General features: G+C 38.1%; 1 long non-coding RNA gene across 1 annotated transcript; it reads right to left on the reverse strand.

Moving 5' to 3' along the window:
• Positions 1-14,823: 14,823 nt before the first annotated feature.
• Positions 14,824-16,818, reverse strand: LOC123257594. Its single transcript, XR_006507732.1, has 2 exons — positions 16,208-16,818; positions 14,824-16,148 (listed from the first exon to the last, which is right to left on the reverse strand). It is a non-coding gene; the product is annotated as an uncharacterized LOC123257594 (long non-coding RNA).
• Between the last annotated feature and the right edge of the window lie 1,103 nt (positions 16,819-17,921).

Here is a 17,921-nt window from a genome sequence, read left to right on the forward strand (position 1 = left end):
AATTGGGTTCCAAGTGTAAGGAATTGCTCATTAAGTGCAGAAAGTCCGCATCTCAAACTCAATGTCTCTACAGGCAATACAAGACCATGTCAGAACAATATTCTTTCAGGAAAGGAATTTATATATGAATATTGGAAGAGCGCGGCAGAAATAATATTGAAGAATAATATTGTTTTTAAGAAGTGTATGGTTCAATGAACTATGTAAGTCAATTATGCTCCGACGATGATACGCGAAAAGAGGAAACTCGTACCAAAGATATAGGTAATCAGATGAGAGCAATCGCAAAAACACGTCGGGATACGGCAAAGTCAGACTAAAGACTATATGTATTTCTATCTATATATATAAAAATGAATTGCTGTTCATTAGTCTCGCTTAAATTCGAGAACGGCTGAACGGATTTATCTTATCTTGGTCTTGAACTATTCGTGAAGGTCTAGGGAAGGTTTAAAAGGTGAGGTTTAAAAATTCGAATAATTGCCGGGAAAATCCTCAAACAGCATTTTTATACCCTTGCAGAGGGTATTATAATTTTGGTCAAAAGTGTGCAACGCAGTGAAGGAGACATCTCCGACCCTATAAAGTATATATATTCTTGATCAGGATCACCTCCTGAGTCGATATGAGCATGTCCGTCTGTCCGTCTGTCCGTGATTGATCGGAAATGCCATAAATTTGGTGTTTTTTAAGTTAGAGGGTTGGGACTTTCCACACATGTTATGTTTGACCAATATATCTTATGTACAAAATTTCATAAGGATCGGCCGACTATATCCTATAGCTGTCATAGAACGATCAAAATTGGCATAACTTTGGTGTTTTTTAAGTTAGAAAGATGGGATTTGGTACAGATTCTATTTTGGGAAAACAATCTGATCTGCCAATTTTCATAAGGATCGGCCGACTATAAACGATCCGCTATATATCTAATAAAATAAGATGGGTGGCGCCACCTAGCGGACTGCGACTGAACTGCAAGGGTATATCAACTTCGGCTCCGCCCGAAGTTAGCTTTCCTTTCTTGTTATACTTCCCATTGTTCTTGCTTGCTACTCATTGGTCTTTGCTCAATAAATTTTATGTGACAAACCGATATTGTGTTCACTGAAAAATTGTGAAAAAAATTGGAAAAATTTTAATTTGAAATAGTTTTAATTTGTGATAGTGGCACTTTATAAACATGGACCTTGCCGACCTTTCAACTACAATTCACCCTGTGACGCACCCTACACCCTGTACCACCCTACCATCGGGTAGATGTTCCAAGCGATACCCAAGAGACCTGCTTGCTGAAACCATAACGGGAAATGATGGATACCCATTGTATCGTCGGCGATCAGTTGCGAACAGTGGGCGACCGGTAGTTGTGAAAGTAAGAGGGAAATATCGGTAAGATATGTTTCTCCTACATAGACGACATAATAATTTTCAGCAAATCAGATTTCAAATCTCAAACTAAAAATCTAGAAACCCTATTTCAAACTTTGCAAGAAGCCAACCTATTTGAATCCTAGTTGACATCCTCGGATTTGTTACTTTATGGCAATACCAATATCAAAACCGCTCTTTTATCAGACGAAGTTATCTTGCGATATCCTGATTTTAAAAAGGAATTTCATTTAACCACGGATGCTTCTAACAATGCCATAGGTGCAGTATTGTTACAAGGAGAGAGACCTTGTAACAATTGTATTCATTTCTAGGACCTTGTCGAGAGCCGAAAAGAACTACGCCACCACTGAGAAGGAGATACTTGCCATCATCTTTAAAATCACTCAGAAACTACTTGTATGGAAAATCAAAGATAAAAATCCTTACAGTCCATGAACCTCTGACTTTACCCCTAGAGTAAAAAGGTTGAAGCATATCTCGAAGAATACGACTATGAATTATTGTATAAACTAGGGAAAACGAATGTAGTAGCAGATGCGTTATCGAGAAGTGGACCGATTAATTCAATAACGTCAACACAATATAGGGCAAGCTCAGATTACTAATGCTGCATTTGAGACCAGCAAATGGGTTTATGGAAATAACAAACATCACCAACGCACAGACAATAACTATTTTCGAATCTTTAAGGGTATAGGGAAAGTGCAAGTTTCCGCACCTACAATGGTCCATGTAATTGACCAAAAGCAGATAGAAACCACCCTCAATAAATTACGCGATTACCCAAATAATGATCTCAAAACAAATACTCTATATAATACCTTTAACCACGAATAGAACTTGCCCTCACAAATTTCAATGCGATAGCCTCATTATTTGGGCGTAGAAAAACTAGATCCATAAACTGTATTAGATCAGCCTGGAAGTATGTGGCCGGTACCCCCGATCATAATGATCTTAACGCGATAGAAAATAATTTCGATTATCTAATTTCAAATAACGATCAGCAAATCATAATAAATAGGCAGTTGGAACAAAGAATAAATAAACTTACACAGATATCAAATGATTTAACGAATGCTGTCAGAAAGGATAGTTTTTTAAGCAACGAAATAGCCATTAGTTTTCAGAATCAAGTAAGATTTATAAAGAAAGAAATTATAAATATTAGGTTCGCAATACAATGGTCAAGAGTAAATATAATAAATTCATTTTTACTCAATGAAGAAGAATTTAAAAAAAATAAGTCAAAATTTTAAAAATTGTAACCTACCACCACTAACAATAGAGGAATCATTGGAGTTTTCGGACGTCTCCATATTGCATAATAAAACTGTACTGCTCTACTTTGTTAAAATCCCTATACTCGAATCAATAGATTATGAAAATATTATAATTAAGCCGATCAAGAAAAATAATAATGTAATCTACATAAAAAGCAACGAATATTTTAAATTTAAAAATATATTTTAAGAAATACCAAATACTTGCAAAAAAGTTCTAAATATAAAAATATTTAATAAAAATCAAATTGTTAATTTACCTACAACTAATTGTATTCCTAAATTAACTAGGGATATTAGGGCACACTGTAACTTCAGCAAAACGTCGGCCATGGCATTATTATACTCAACGATTTTACTGGCAACATAACTTGGAACAATAACGAATCATGGCTTAAAGGCACATATTTAATTCATTTATCCAACGACACAATGCTAATCAACAGGCAACAATTTAGTAAACTTGAAAACACTACACCCAAGATCGGAACCCCTATTATACAGATGACACCAACAGAGGAACAACGCCTCAAGATTTTGTCTCTAAAAGCTTTAGAGGCATTACATATAGACGATCTTTCTCGCGTAGCTTTTGACTTCCTCCTCCGAAACTGGAGTAAAAGGGCTCCGCGTTGCCGGACATTAGTATTTCCCGCTTGGGCGGGTGCTTTGAGAACAGCGATTCTACTATTTTCCTTAGTAGGATGAGGCATGCTGGCCTAAGGTATTCCTGCCCTTTAATTTTCTTCATGATCACTTTGTAGGCGGTCTCCCATGGGTCCACCTCTGCCTCGTCGCATATCTCCCTTAGACATTCGCGCTTGGGGCATGGGGCAGTCGCAGGCAGCGGCTCGACCCCTCTTGGGAAGAGGTCCAGTCGAGCTGGTTGGAGAGCTACCGAGAGTGCTTCTCGATTCAAGGACTTGTATTTCCATTTCGGTCCTGTCACCTTGGGAATCCATTTTCTACTTACCCCTCAAAGGGTGAAGTGTATGGCTTGGTGGTCGGTGGAAGTAAAAGAATTACTGACCTCCCAGTTGCACTTTCTTATTAGTGCGCTACTGATGAAGGTTATGTCGATAATAGGCCCACGCCCTGCTATTTTGTAGGTCAGCTTTTTGCCTCGATAAGCAAGAACCACATCCTGGGTCGCGAAGTGCTCCAAGAGGCTGGTGCCCCTTTTATTGGCTGCTCTGCTTCCTTACTCCGGGGTCCAAGCATTAAAGTTTCTTCCAATAACTACAGACGATCTGCCTCTTGCGTCCAAAACCAGGCTCCTCAGCATCCTTAATAAGTGCGAAATGTCCCATCTCAGCGGGGCGTATAAGGTAACACCCTTAATGCTGGCTCGGACGAAGCCTTCGCAGGATGACCTTTTTTCGTATTTGAGAGGGCGCTTCTAAATATCGGACACTTCCGGCTTCCAGCCACGTATCCCGCGTTTTTCCCAACGTGGCTGCAGAACGCGCATTTAGGTTCCTCTGTGCAGTCTTTGGCCATATACCCGTCCTTGCCACATCTCCGGCACATACGCGAGAGATCGATGGCGCTCTGGCATTTTTTCGCCATGTGCCCGAACTCCAGGCACCTATAGCATATACACGTCCACGAAATGTAAAAGATACAAAACTCAATTAAAAAAAACAATTTTATACATCTCTATCTTATATATATAAAAATGAATTGCTGTTCGTTAGTCTCGCTAAAACTCGAGAACGGCTGAACGGATTTATCGTATCTTGGTCTTGAATTATTCGTGGAGGCTTAAAGGGTGAGAAAATTTCGAATAATTGCCGGGAAAATCCTCAAACAGCATTTTTCTATTTCCCATACAAACGTTTTCTAAATAAAATGGATACTACAATAATAGTAGGCGCCGGTACGAGATACATTGTTTGACAGCTACTCATTGTTCTTTGCTCAGTTAATTTTGTGTGACAAACCGATATTGTGTTCACTGAAAACATGTGAAAAAAAAATTGGAAAAATTTTAATTTGAAATAGTTTTAATTTGTGATAGTGACACTTTATGTACATGCCCCTTGCGGACATTTCGACTACAATTCACCCTGTATGGTCGACGGTAGGTGTTCCAAGCGATACCCAACAGACCTGCTTGCTGAAACCATAACGGGAAATGATGGATACCCATTGTATCGTCGGCGGTCACTTGCGGACTGTGGGCGATTGGTAGTTGTGAAGGTAAGAGGACAAAATATTGATGTAGATAATCGTTGGATTGTGCCATTCTCGCCAATATTGTGCAAAGCTTTTGAGACTCACATCAATGTGGAAGATTGTAATTCTGTGAAGTCTATAAAGTACATATGTAAATATGTTAATAAAGGAAGTGAAATGGCTGTCTTCGGTGTAACCAATGCAAATGATGAAATATCACAGTACCAGATGGGTCGCTATGTAAGTAGCAACGAAACTATTTGGCCTATCTTTTCATTTGCGATCCCTGAAAGAAACCTTACAGTAGTCCATTTAGAAAATGGTCAACGAGTTTATTTTAATGAATCTAACGCGGCAGACAGTGTGGCACATCCACCGTCGGCAACATTAACAAGTTTCTTCACAGTCGGTCAAACTGATGCTTTTCATCGCACTTTGCTGTATGCCACGCTATTACAAATGGAACGCATCATCGAAATGGTTTCAGTATCGAAAACAAGGAACACCAGTTAAAGGACATCCAAATGTGCTTGCTTTAGATGCTCTGGGTCGCATCTACACAGTACATCCAAATAACGAAGCTATTTGGCGTATCTTTTCATTTGCGATCCTCGAAAGACACCTTACAGTAGTCCATTTAGAAAATGGTCAACGAGTTTATTTTAATGAATCTAACGCGGCAGACAGGGCGGCACTGTAACGCTTGTAGCTGTAGAAAGAAAGGTAGTTGTGAAAGGTGCGCCATCTAGGAGTCAAGTTTTAAACTAGAAAGGGGCATGGAGAGATTAGGAGTGCAACCGGGTAAAATGGCAACTTTCCGTGGTGGGCATCTTCTCTTCGGGCAAAGGCCAGGAGGATTCAGCGCCAAATTTTAGCGTCTGGATATTCATTCCCTTATTGCACCTACTCAGATTCAGTTGAGTGATTTGGTTTTAACTAAGTGTGGTGAAGTATAAGGATCGGCGAACAAGGAGCTTATGTCCAGGGGCGAAAAGATCAAAAAGGAAAGCCCACCATTTTTGTAGCCAGTATTGGATCCGTGGAGGTAAGGAAGTGCGGCGGGTCAGTTAGGAATTCTTGCCAAGTTATCTTTTTGGTGACTAGGCTCGGCAATAGGATAGAGATTACCGGAACAGAGGGAAATTCAGGCAGCCCCAAGGGGTCGGAGCGGATCTGAGGGACTCCGGAAGCCCACGGCGCAAAGCAGCAGGAGCAGCGTTCGCCGGAAAAGTACCAGTTTGCACCAGGAGTATCAGATAGACCAAAGCCGATAAGCTGGAAAAAAAAGACTCAATCGGCGGGCTTGAGTTTGAGCGGGCAGTTTTGTCCCAGCCGCGCTCGATAGCGCATAATTTTTCCTCGTCACGAAGCGTAATAAGGCTAATCGAAAAGATCACCAGTTTTCCGGCGGAAAAGTGACCCGAGAGTGACCTAGGGTATTTCGGAGGCCTCTGGCGAGTCCGGCGCGATAATCTGGAGAGCGTTTAGTAAAAATTATGTTTTAGTGATTGCTGATGGCTAAAACCGATTCAGAGCCATTAGAGTGAAAAGGAATAATTTGAAATAGAAACGAAATTTGGCCAAACTCGGGTCGAGGTGAGAGTGTGGTTATACCTAACCTTTGAAAAGAAAAATAAAGGAACAAAATAATTTCCATGGCCTCATAGTGTATTTCATAATAGAGAATTTTCCTTGTTTTTTTAATTATTGTTAAGTTCCAAAATTTCAGCCACCTCAAGTCCGAGAAAGCGCTTTCAACGATGGATTTACCAGTTTTGGGGTGAGTGTAAATGTAAAGTTCTTACATAATACAAATTTTAGTCAAAAAGAAAAAAAGTAAATGAGACCAAAAAAAAATATATATATAATGTAGAACAAGGAATACTTCCTAAACATGATAGCCAACTTTAAATTAAAAAAAAAAAAAGAAAGTTTAAAATAATTTTAAATCCCCTAGTCCAAGTCGCTCGACCCAGTGCGTTGGCAAGTTTTCACTCAAGTTCGAGCGCATGTTCGTTTATATGTTTGATGTAATTTCCATGTATTTATATTTTAATATAAAAAGGCTAGCTCATGCCTAATTTGCCTTTGGTGTTTTGAAAAGCCAATTCCTTTCAATTATCTTAATTCCTACATATTATACAAATACTTATAACCTACAAATATTTCCATTATTATTATATTTATTTTAGTAGTTACTCCATACCAATGGATATAGTTGGCATGTACGGTTTAGGGCGAAAGCAAAATTTTTATTGTATTTCTTTTAGTTGTTAAATAAATTTTTATAATGTGCTAAATAATTTTGTTTTTGACCCGACATAACTGATCCCCTTGAGACCGTCGAGATAGGTGCTATTAGTGACATCATGGGTTCTGTACCCAGGATTTTGATAGCCACAGGTAGGGTGGGCAAACCAAGCCTCACAACATCTGAGGTCTTGAGCTCTCGACGGTACAGCCCGATGCGAAGGAACCCTTTTCTCTATCTTCCCTGAATCAACTCTCTAGATGGCCGAGAGGAGTAGCAGATCTCTTACCAAGAGAAGCTTGCCCCATGCATACAGTTTTTTTTGTTGATAATGAGCAAAAGGCACCTTGGGAGGCGCGGCAAGAACCTCATTAGATAGCGAGCCAGAGCCGGAAGATTTGTTATTTTGCGTGCGGCACCCCTCCCAAATTCAACACCTCGCCTAGGACTTAAATATCGTATCCTATACGGCTTTCAAGCACCCATCCTCGTTGTTACAGCACATCCACCGTCGACAACATTAACAATTTTCTTCACAGTCTGTCAAACTGAAGCTTTTGCTCGCACTTTGCTGTATGCTGACATGCCACGCTGTTACACATGGAACGCATCATCGAAATCGTTTCAGCGTCAAAAACAAGGAACACCAGTTGAAGGACAACCAAATGTATTTGCTTTAAATGCTCTGTGTCGCATCTACACAGTACATCCAAATAACAATGAATGTTATTATTTGCGGTTTTTGTTGGTGAATGTTCGTGGTCCGACATCGTTTAAACAACTGAGAACAGTTAATGGACAGCTGTGTGCGACTTACCGTGAGGCATGCCAACTATTACATTTACTTGAGACCGATTCGCACTGGGATGATACGCTCAAGGATTCCGTAATATCTTCATCGCTGCATCAAATTCGTACATTGTTTGCGATTATCATATCGACATTATCATATTTCCCCTCGAATCCAAAAGATTTGTGGGTTAAGTATAGAGATGACATGTCTGAGGATATTTTGTTTCGTGTGCGCCGTCAAACTTTAAATCCTACACTACAAATGACTGAAGAAATTTACAATGACACATTGATCATGATAGAAGATATGTGTTTATTGATAGGAAATAAAGTATTGTCGTGTTCGGGAATGACAGCACCCAATCGTCATATGTACGATGCATTAAACCAAGAGTTGCAAAGAGAACATCAGTACGACATTGAAGCATTGGTCGAAACAGTTCGTACAAATGTTCCACAATTAAATCAACAACAAAGAATTGCGTACGACACTTTGATAGAAGCTGTGAACAGTGAATCTGGTGGAATTTATTTCCTTGATGCTCCCGGAGGATCCGGAAAAAATTTTAATTTCATTGATTTTGGCGATGATCAGATCGCGAAATTATGTTGCTCTAGCGTTGGCTTCATCTGGAATAGCTGCGACTCTGCTAGAAGGTGGGCGAACTGCACATTCTGCTTTGAAATTACCACTAAACATGCAAATCACCGAAACACCAATTTGCAACATCGCCAAAAATAGCGCAATGGCCAAGGTCCTACAGGTATGCAAATTGATTGTTTGGGAATGCACAATGGCCCATAAGAGGTCACTGGAGGCACTGGACAGAACGTTGAAAGATCTTCGTGACAACCAAAATATTTTTGGTGGAGCCATGATTCTGTTGTCAGGTGATTTTAGTCAAACTCTTCCAGTTATTCCCCGATCAACTGTTGTTGATGAACTAAATGCATGTCTAAAATCATCAAATTTGTGGCAGTACGTAAAGACACTCCACTTAACAACTAACATGCGGGTATTTTTGCAACAAGATGAAACTGCAAATGTGTTTGCGAAGCAGTTGTTAGACATTGGAAATAATAAAATTGCCGTGAACACATCGACCGGATTCATCACATTACCTACAGAATTCTGTCACATCACCGACTCAAAAGAGGAGCTTATTCATCCAGTTTTCCCAGATATAGCGCAAAAGTTCAATAACCATATTTGGCTGGGTGAACGAGCATTATTAGAAGCGAAAAATAAAGATGTCGAGGATCTTAATGCGACCATTCAGAATTTTCTTCCAGGACAATTGGTTTCCTTCAAATCAGTCGACACCGTAATGAACCAGGATAACGTAGTCAACTATCCCACTGAGTTTTTAAATTCACTAGAATTGCCTGGATTACCACCTTAAAATTTGCAGTTAAAAGTAGGATCATTTTTTTACCATTCGATTTTCAATGCTTACAATTTCCTGTACGTCTGGCCTTTGCGATGACCATAAATAAATCGCAAGGACAATCGTTAGAAGTTTATGGAATTAACTTGGAATCAACTTGATGTATCGAAAATATTAATAGAACTTCATGTTTTATTCAATAAATGCTTTTTTAATAATTACGGATTTGATTTGTTTGTTTTAAAATCATTTTATACAAAAGATTAGGTCTTTTATTTATCGATGAGGAGTCAGCTAGTCCTTGGATCGAGAAGCACTTTCGGTAGCTCTAAAACCAGCTCGACTGGACCTTTTCCCAAGAGGGAACAGCGAACTACCTATCGAGCTCGAGCAGCTGCCTGCGACTGCCCCATGCCTACGAAGACACGGTGCAGAAGAAGAGCTTCGGTAGAAGACAGCGGTATACTGGTAGAACCAGGGCATCCAGCGATTAAGGACTGCCTGCCTGCGAGTAAGGAGCCCATACCAAATGGCAAGGGGCGCAGAGGATCGAATCAAAAAAAGGTGTTCGAGGTAGCCAAGAGGGCCCTGATACTGGTAATAAAAGCTAGCAAGCGCGAATGTTTCAGGGAGATATGCGACGAGGCAGAGGTGGACCTATGGGAGACCGCCTACAAAGTGATCATGAAGAAAATTAAAGGGCAGGAATACCTTAGGCCAGCATGCCTCATCCTACTAAGGAAAATAGTAGAATCGCTGTTCTCAAAGCACCCGCCCAAGCGGGAAATACTAATTTCCGGCGACGTGGAGCCCTTTACTCCAGTTTCGGAGGAGGAAGTCAAAGGCTACGCGAAAAAGATCGTCTATATGTAATGCCTCTAAAGCTTTTAGAGACAAAATCTTGAGGCGTTGTTCCTCTGTTGGTGTCATCTGTATAATAGGGGTTCCGATCTTGGGTGTAGTGTTTTCAAGTTTACTAAATTGTTGCCTGTTGATTAGCATTGTGTCGTTGGATAAATGAATTAACTATGTGCCTTTAAGCCATGATTCGTTATTGTTCCAAGTTATGTTGCCAGTAAAATCGTTGAGTATAATAATGCCATGGCCGACGTTTTGCTGAAGTTACAGTGTGCCCTAATATCCCTAGTTAATTTAGGAATACAATTAGTTGTAGGTAAATTAACAATTTGATTTTTATTAAATATTTTTATATTTAGAACTTTTTTGCAAGTATTTGGTATTTCTTAAAATATATTTTTAAATTTAAAATAGTCGTTGCTTTTTATATAGATTACATTATTTATTTATTTATTTATTTATTGGATATGATAGTACAGTTTACAAAACTATGACTAACAGTTTAGGGGTGTAGTGCTAGCTACGAGGCCTTCGACTACGTATTTTAATTATTTATTTATTTTTATAATTAGCTAAGTTAACAGTATATTTATTTTAATTTTAAATTTCGTTGTATAAATTGGTTTCTTTTAGGAATTTGATGATTACTTTAATATTTTCTGCTGTTGGGTTCTTAAGATACTCAGTGGCTGGCCGATTTTTTAGTAGATTTTGCTTGTTCTGAGAGATTGCTGGGCAGGAATCTAAGATGTGTTCCATGTTTGTGGGGGTTGATGATTGACAGCGATAGCAGTTACGTTGGGTGTTGGGGTCGAGGAGGTGCTTGTGTGTTAAGTTTGTATGTCCTAGCCGAAGTCTTATAAATTTAATTTGGTCAATTCTGCTGATTTCTTCTTGTTTATTTTGGAAAGTGCTGAAATGTGAGTGTTGTTAGTGTTAATGTTTTTGTACCATGTGTTGCATTTATTTATTAAAGTTTCTTTTTCTTGTATAAGTATATTTTTTAGCATTTTATTAATGTCCGTTATGTTTTCATTAGGCGTGTATATAAGTGGCATTTTTGTTGCCTCTCTTGCAGTTCTATCTGCAAGATCATTTCCTTTAATATTGGAGTGTCCTGGGATCCATAATATTTTTATTTTTGGTTGTTTAGTTTGTAGTAGTGATCGAATATATGTAGGGTATTTGTTTAAGTTTAGTGGGTTTTGGATGGCTTCGATCGATCCAAGGGAGTCAGAGCAGATTACCGATTTCCCTCTTTTGGTGGTTGAGATCTTGATGGCTTCTAGTGTTGAGGTCCATTTTTTGTTGTTGGTTTTTGGTTGGATGTGCTTGTGTAATGGTGTGTCTTTGGAGCGGGTAAGGTTTGTGAACAGTTTGGTTGTGAGGTGGTCGCGCTGTTGCTCGATTGATGGAATATTGGCCTCATAGAGTAGGTTGTGTGTTGGTGTGGTGCGAAAGGCGCCTAGGACTGTTCTGAGTGCTGCGTTTAATGTGGTTTTTAATTTGTTTAGAAAGTTTTTCGGGGTGTATCCATATATGTGAAGAGCGTAGTCTATTTTAGATATGAGTATTGATTTAGTAATGTTAAGTAGGGTGCTTGTGTTGCAGTTAAATTTGTGGCTGGCTAGGCATTTAATAATGTTAAATAATAATAATAATGTATAAGAGAATTTATGTGTGAGCTCCAGTTGTACCTATTGTTTATGGTTAGTCCAAGTATTTTAAGTGATGTTACGTTTTTTATGTTAGAGTTTTGTGTTGTGATTGTGCAGTTGCATCTGTGTTTTCTACAAATGTGTAGGTGTTGGCATTTTGTTTGAGATAGAGATGCGCCTGAGTAGCTTCCCCAATCATATATTTTCCTAAAAATATGGTTAAGATTTATGGTAGTGTTTTTTTGTTTTTTTAGATTGACTAATAAAAGAAAGTCGTCAGCGTATGCGCTGAATTTAATTTCTTTGTATATTGTGAGGATATTGGCAAGTTTATTGAATGCTATTAAGAATAGGACTACCGAGATTGGCGATCCTTGTGGAATTCCATTTTCCAAGGGGTAGAAGTTTGAGATACTTGACCCTATTCGGACAGCTATCTTTCTATTTTTGGTGAAATTTATTATGTAGTTTATTATTTTGTGGCTACATTTCCATTCGATTAGTTGATCGACTATTGAGTGGATACCTACTCGGTCAGAAGCTCTTGCAAAGTCAAGAGAGATGAGTAAGGTATGTTTCCTGGTATTAAGCGACTTCGTAATGATGTGATCTGCATAGAGCAGATTATCTGAGGTCGATTTACCTTTTTTGAACCCATATTGGTGTGGGTGTAGGAGTTTATTGCTGTTTAGGTACCACCATAGTCTGTTTGCAATTATTTTGTCCAGAGTTTTCCCCACGCAGCAGTTGAGTGATATGGGTCTGTACGAAGCTATGTCAGTTTTATCCTTCTGGGCTTTTAATATAGGTATGATTAGGCTGGTTTTGTAGGATTGAGGTATATAGTTTTCAAAGATATGGTTGAAATGGGAAAGTATTCTATTTTGTATTGCTAGTGGGCTATTTTTTAACATGGGGTATGAAATTCTATTGATGCCTGGGGTTATTCCTTTGAGGGATCGGAGAGCAATCGTTAGTTCTAGTTTGGTTATAGGTTTATCAATTTCCATAGCTGATTTGGACGGGATGTGGTTGAGTGTTGTTGTGTTGTATTTGTGGGATGTGAATTCTTGACTGAAATTTGAGTCCTTGGACAGTTGGGACCAATTCTGGGCGAGTAGGTTGGCTATTTTTTGTTTGTCGGTAGTTGTAACGTTATTGTTGGTTATGCAGTGTATTTGTTTTACAGGGTTTAGCCCGCAGAATCGTCGAATATTGTTCCATATTTTAGTTGTTGGTGTGTTAGGTTGAATGGTTGATGAAAATTTGGACGTAGCTTCTTTTTTTCTTATTTTGACTGCTCTTTTAAAAAGTGCGTTTGTTTTCCGGTATTTAATTATATTTTCTTGGGTTGTGTCTCTTTTCAGTGCCTTCCAGGTTTGTTTTTTCTTTTCCTGCAGGTCTGCTAGGTTTTTGTTCCACCAAGGAACTGTGTGTGTGTGTCTGTGGGGTAAGGTTTGTGGTATTGCAAGGTGTGCACTTTTCATAATAATTTTGTTGATTTGGGCAGTTTCTTTGTTTATGTTGGTTGAGGGGGGATATAGGTTATGGTTGTTGTTGGTGTGGGTTGCAAATTTGTCCCAGTTTGCTTGGTTTATTTTAAAATTTGTTGTATTTTTGTTAGTGTTGGTGTCGATCGGGAAAAGGGTGATTAGAATTGGGAAGTGATCACTTCCATGGAGGTTGTCTGTTATAGTCCAGTTTGTGCATGGGGTGAGTGAGGGGGAACAGAAGCTAAGATCAATGTTTGTGAATGTGTTCTGTGTAGTGAAGTGGGTTGGTGACTTGTCATTTAGAAGGGTTAGTTGCGATTGTTCTATAAATTTGGCAACTATGTTACCTCTTGAATTAGAGTGTGTAGATCCCCAATTTTGGTGCCAGCTATTGAAGTCCCCAGTTATCATAACCGTTTCGTTGTTGATAACTACGTTGTTCAGATTGTGGCGTGAGAAGGATTTGCTGGGTGAAATGTAGATAGAATATAGTTTAAAGTTTTGTTTTGATTTAATATCCACTGCTATTGCTTCTATGTCGTCGTTGATATTAATTTGTGAGTGTTGGATAGATTTGTGGATTAGTAGGGCTACTCCTCCAAATCTATTCGATGGGGTGTTTGTTAGTATAACATAATTTATCGGTATAGGTAAATAGTGAAGATGTTGTATGTGTGTTTCTTGAAGTGAGATGATGTGTGGCGAGTGTGTTTTTATGAGTAGTAATAGCTGGTTGTAGTTGTTGGAGTATCCCTTTATATTCCATTGTATTATTTTTAATGACATATTTTAGTGGTTTGTTTGTGTTTGTTTTAAAGCGTTTGTGTTAGTAGGGTTTGTTTTTTGTTCTTTGGCTTTTAGGGTTTTTGAGAGGGTTGATTTTGATTTGGTTTGGCTTCTGAGTATGCGGGCGTTAGCTGATGTAGATGGTTTTTGGGAGTCGTAGCTAGTAATTAAGTCTTATCTTCGTCTTCATCGCCTTCGTCTTGATTGCTATTAGTTCCTGTTCTTTAAGGAAGACTGGGCATTTTTTGTCTAAGGAGGAGTGGTTGTTCCTGCAATTAATGCACTTGGGTTCCTGCCTGCATTCAATGCTGTCGCTTGTGTGTGTGTTGTCAGAGCAGTTTTTGCAAGTAGGGTTTTCTTGCTTGCAGAAAGTTTGTGGGTGGTTAAAGCGGAGGCATTTTTTGCATTGCATTGGCCGTGGTATGTACGGGCGGGTAAACACTACCTCATAGCCTATCATTACTTTTTCGGGAAGGTTTGTAGTGGCAAAAGTAAGGATGATGAGTCCTGTTGGTACTCTAGTTTGGTCTACCATTTTTGTCCATTTGTATACGTGTGAGACTTTTTGGGATTTTAATTCGTCTAATATTTCTTCTTCTGTGACATACCTGAGTAGATTGCAATAGATTATTCCTTTGGTTTCATTAAGGGATTTGTGTTCCTTTGCTTCTACGTCTATTGTGCCAATTTTTGTAATTTTTAATAATTTTTCTGCTTGTTGAGTATTTTTTGTTAGGACTAGGAGTGTGCCAGCTCTTGTTGTTTTACACTTATCGACTTCACCTCCGCAGGTGTAGTCAATTGATTTTTTAATAATGAAAGGGTTGGTGTGTTCTAGGGATATATTGTCTTTTCTTTTGATAACTACATATTTTTGTTCTATGGTTTTGCTTTTGGAAAAAAGCTTGTTTTTGTCTGGTGGCAGCATTTTGGTTTGGTGGGGCGAGCCCCTGTTCTTAGTTTTATGATCGCGTGATCGGTATTTGTTGTTGGTTTTTTTTTATCTCTTTTGGACACTTGTTTTTTTGTGCAAAATATTGCAGATAAGCACTTGAAGCTGATGGTTTGGATAAACGTCTGTAGTTGCACGTCTTTACTCTGTGAGGTCTGAAGTGGAACTGAGATTACATTATTATTTTTCTTGATCGGCTTAATTATAATATTTTCATAATCTATTGATTCGAGTATAGGGATTTTTACAAAGTAGAGCAATAAAGTTTTATTATGCAATATGGAGACGTCCGAAAACTCCAATGATTCCTCTATTGTTAGTGGTGGTAGGTTACAATTTTTAAAATTTTGACTTATTTTTTTTTAATTCTTCTTCATTGAGTAAAAATGAATTTATTATATTTACTCTTGACCATTGTATTGCGAACCTAATATTTATAATTTCTTTCTTTATAAATCTTACTTGATTCTGAAAACTAATGGCTATTTCGTTGCTTAAAAAACTATCCTTTCTGACAGCATTCGTTAAATCATTTGATATCTTTGTAAGTTTATTTATTCTTTGTTCCAACTGCCTATTTATTATGATCTGCTAATCGTTATTTGAAATTAGATAATCGAAATTATTTTCTATCGCGTTAAGATCATTATGATCGGGGGTACCGGCCACATACTTCCAGGCCGATCCAATACAGTTTATGAAATTTGCTTTGAAATTTGTGGGGACAAGTTCTAATTCGTGGTTCAAGGTATTATATAGAGTATTTGTTTTGAGATCATTATTTGGGTAATCGCGTAATTTATTGAGGGTGGTTTCTATCTGCTTTTGGTCAATTACATGGACCATTGTAGGTGCGGAAACTTGCACTTTCCCTATACCCTTAAAGATTCGAAAATAGTTATTGTCTGTGCGTTGGTGATGTTTGTTATTTCCATAAACCCATTTGCTGGTCTCAAATGCAGCATTAGTAATCTGAGCTTGCCCTATATTGTGTTGACGTTATTGAATTAATCGGTCCACTTCTCGATAACGCATCTGCTACTACATTCGTTTTCCCTAGTTTATACAATAATTCATAGTCGTATTCTTCGAGATATGCTTCAACCTTTTTACTCTAGGAGTAAAGTCAGAGGTTCATGGACTGTAAGGATTTTTATCTTTGATTTTCCATACAAGTAGTTTCTGAGTGATTTTAAAGATGATGGCAAGTATCTCCTTCTCAGTGGTGGCGTAGTTCTTTTCGGCTCTCGACAAGGTCCTAGAAATGAATACAATTGTTACAAGGTCTCTCTCCTTGTAACAATACTGCACCTATGGCATAGTTAGAAGCATCCGTGGTTAAATGAAATTCCTTTTTAAAATCAAGATATCGCAAGATAACTTCGTCTGATAGAAGAGCGGTTTTAATTTTGGTAAAGGATTCATGTCAATAAGTTTTTTCCTGGACTCTTTTTTGGACACTCGTCCGTCTTCCCCTCTTAATAGAGAGCTAAGAGGCTTAGCGATCTTAGCAAAATCTCTTATAAACCTTCGGTAATATCCGGCAAGTCAAAGAAACCCCCGTAGATCTTTTATCGTGTTTGGTTGGGGATAATTGGCAAATGCCATGACCTTGTTCGGGTTAGTTTCGATACTTTTTTCAAATATAACAAATCCGAGGAATTCAACTTGGTTTTTGTAAAACTTGCATTTGTCTAATGTACATTTTATGTTGGCTTCTTGCAAAGTTAGAAATATGGTTTCTAGATTTTTAGTATGAGATTTGAAATCTTTGCTGAAAATTATTATGTCGTCTATGTAGGTGAAACATATCTTACCGATATTTTCCCTTAATATATCAAGTGCCCGAAAAAGTTCGGAGATGGCAGTCTTTGGTATATCGGTTGGTTTTAGAGGGATTTGGTGGAATCCACTTTTAAGGTCGAAGACAAAGAATATTCTGTTATTTCCTAATTGTGCCAGAATTTCATGTGTCTCAGGAATAGGGTATTTATCTGCTATTGCTACTTTGTTAAGCTTTCGATAGACGATGGCCATTCTAAATTTCCTTTTTCAGAGGCGTCTATTTTTTTAGGGACAATCCACTCTGTTGAGTTTTATGGGGAACGTTAAGGTCGATTAATACTGACCTCTAGGAGTTCTTTGATTTGTTTGTCAATTCCATCTTTAAAGGACATTGGGTATCGATAGAATTTTGACCAAATTGGGCTTTTATTAGTTGTTCTTATTTCTACCTTGGTCAGTTTACCTATGTCAGTTTTTCATTTGGTTTTGAAAAAATGGCCGGTTAATTGCTTACAAGTTTTTCGAATTCTGTCTTCTGTGATTCTGCCATATGATTTGTCCGAGGTGTAATAACGTTTACTGAATCACACTCTTCTCTTATTGTTTTCACTGTAATTGTCTTTTTTACTATCATTACACAGTGCTACAAAAAAAAACAAAAGTGAATGAACTGATCTGATCGAATTTCAGTCTCATTAATACTGAATAAAACCAGACAAATTTCATTAAAAATAACAAAAATTGTTGAAGTTATAACGCTTTTCCCAAAAAACGTGAATTCAACCTACCGAGCGCTCCGGAGTAACAATATGTATAAAAATAAGAGAATATTCCTTTCTTCTGACGAAAATTCTGTCATTCATACCACATATCAATGTTGGCTCAGTAATTCTGAATAAAACGAGACAAATTTCATAAAAAAATTATGAAAATTGAAGTTATAACGCTTTTCCCAAAAAAAGTCAATTCAAACTTGCGAGCCCTCCGGAGTAACAGTGTGTATAAGAAAGGAATATGTTTTTATTCTTATAGTCTTATAGTGCTCGCAAGGTCGAATTGTATCTATGACTGCGTTTAATTCGCGTAGGCTATCGTTGCCCAA

The sequence above is a fragment of the Drosophila ananassae genome, chromosome XR, assembly GCF_017639315.1.
Source record: "Drosophila ananassae strain 14024-0371.13 chromosome XR, ASM1763931v2, whole genome shotgun sequence".
NCBI classification, from domain to species: domain Eukaryota; kingdom Metazoa; phylum Arthropoda; class Insecta; order Diptera; family Drosophilidae; genus Drosophila; species Drosophila ananassae.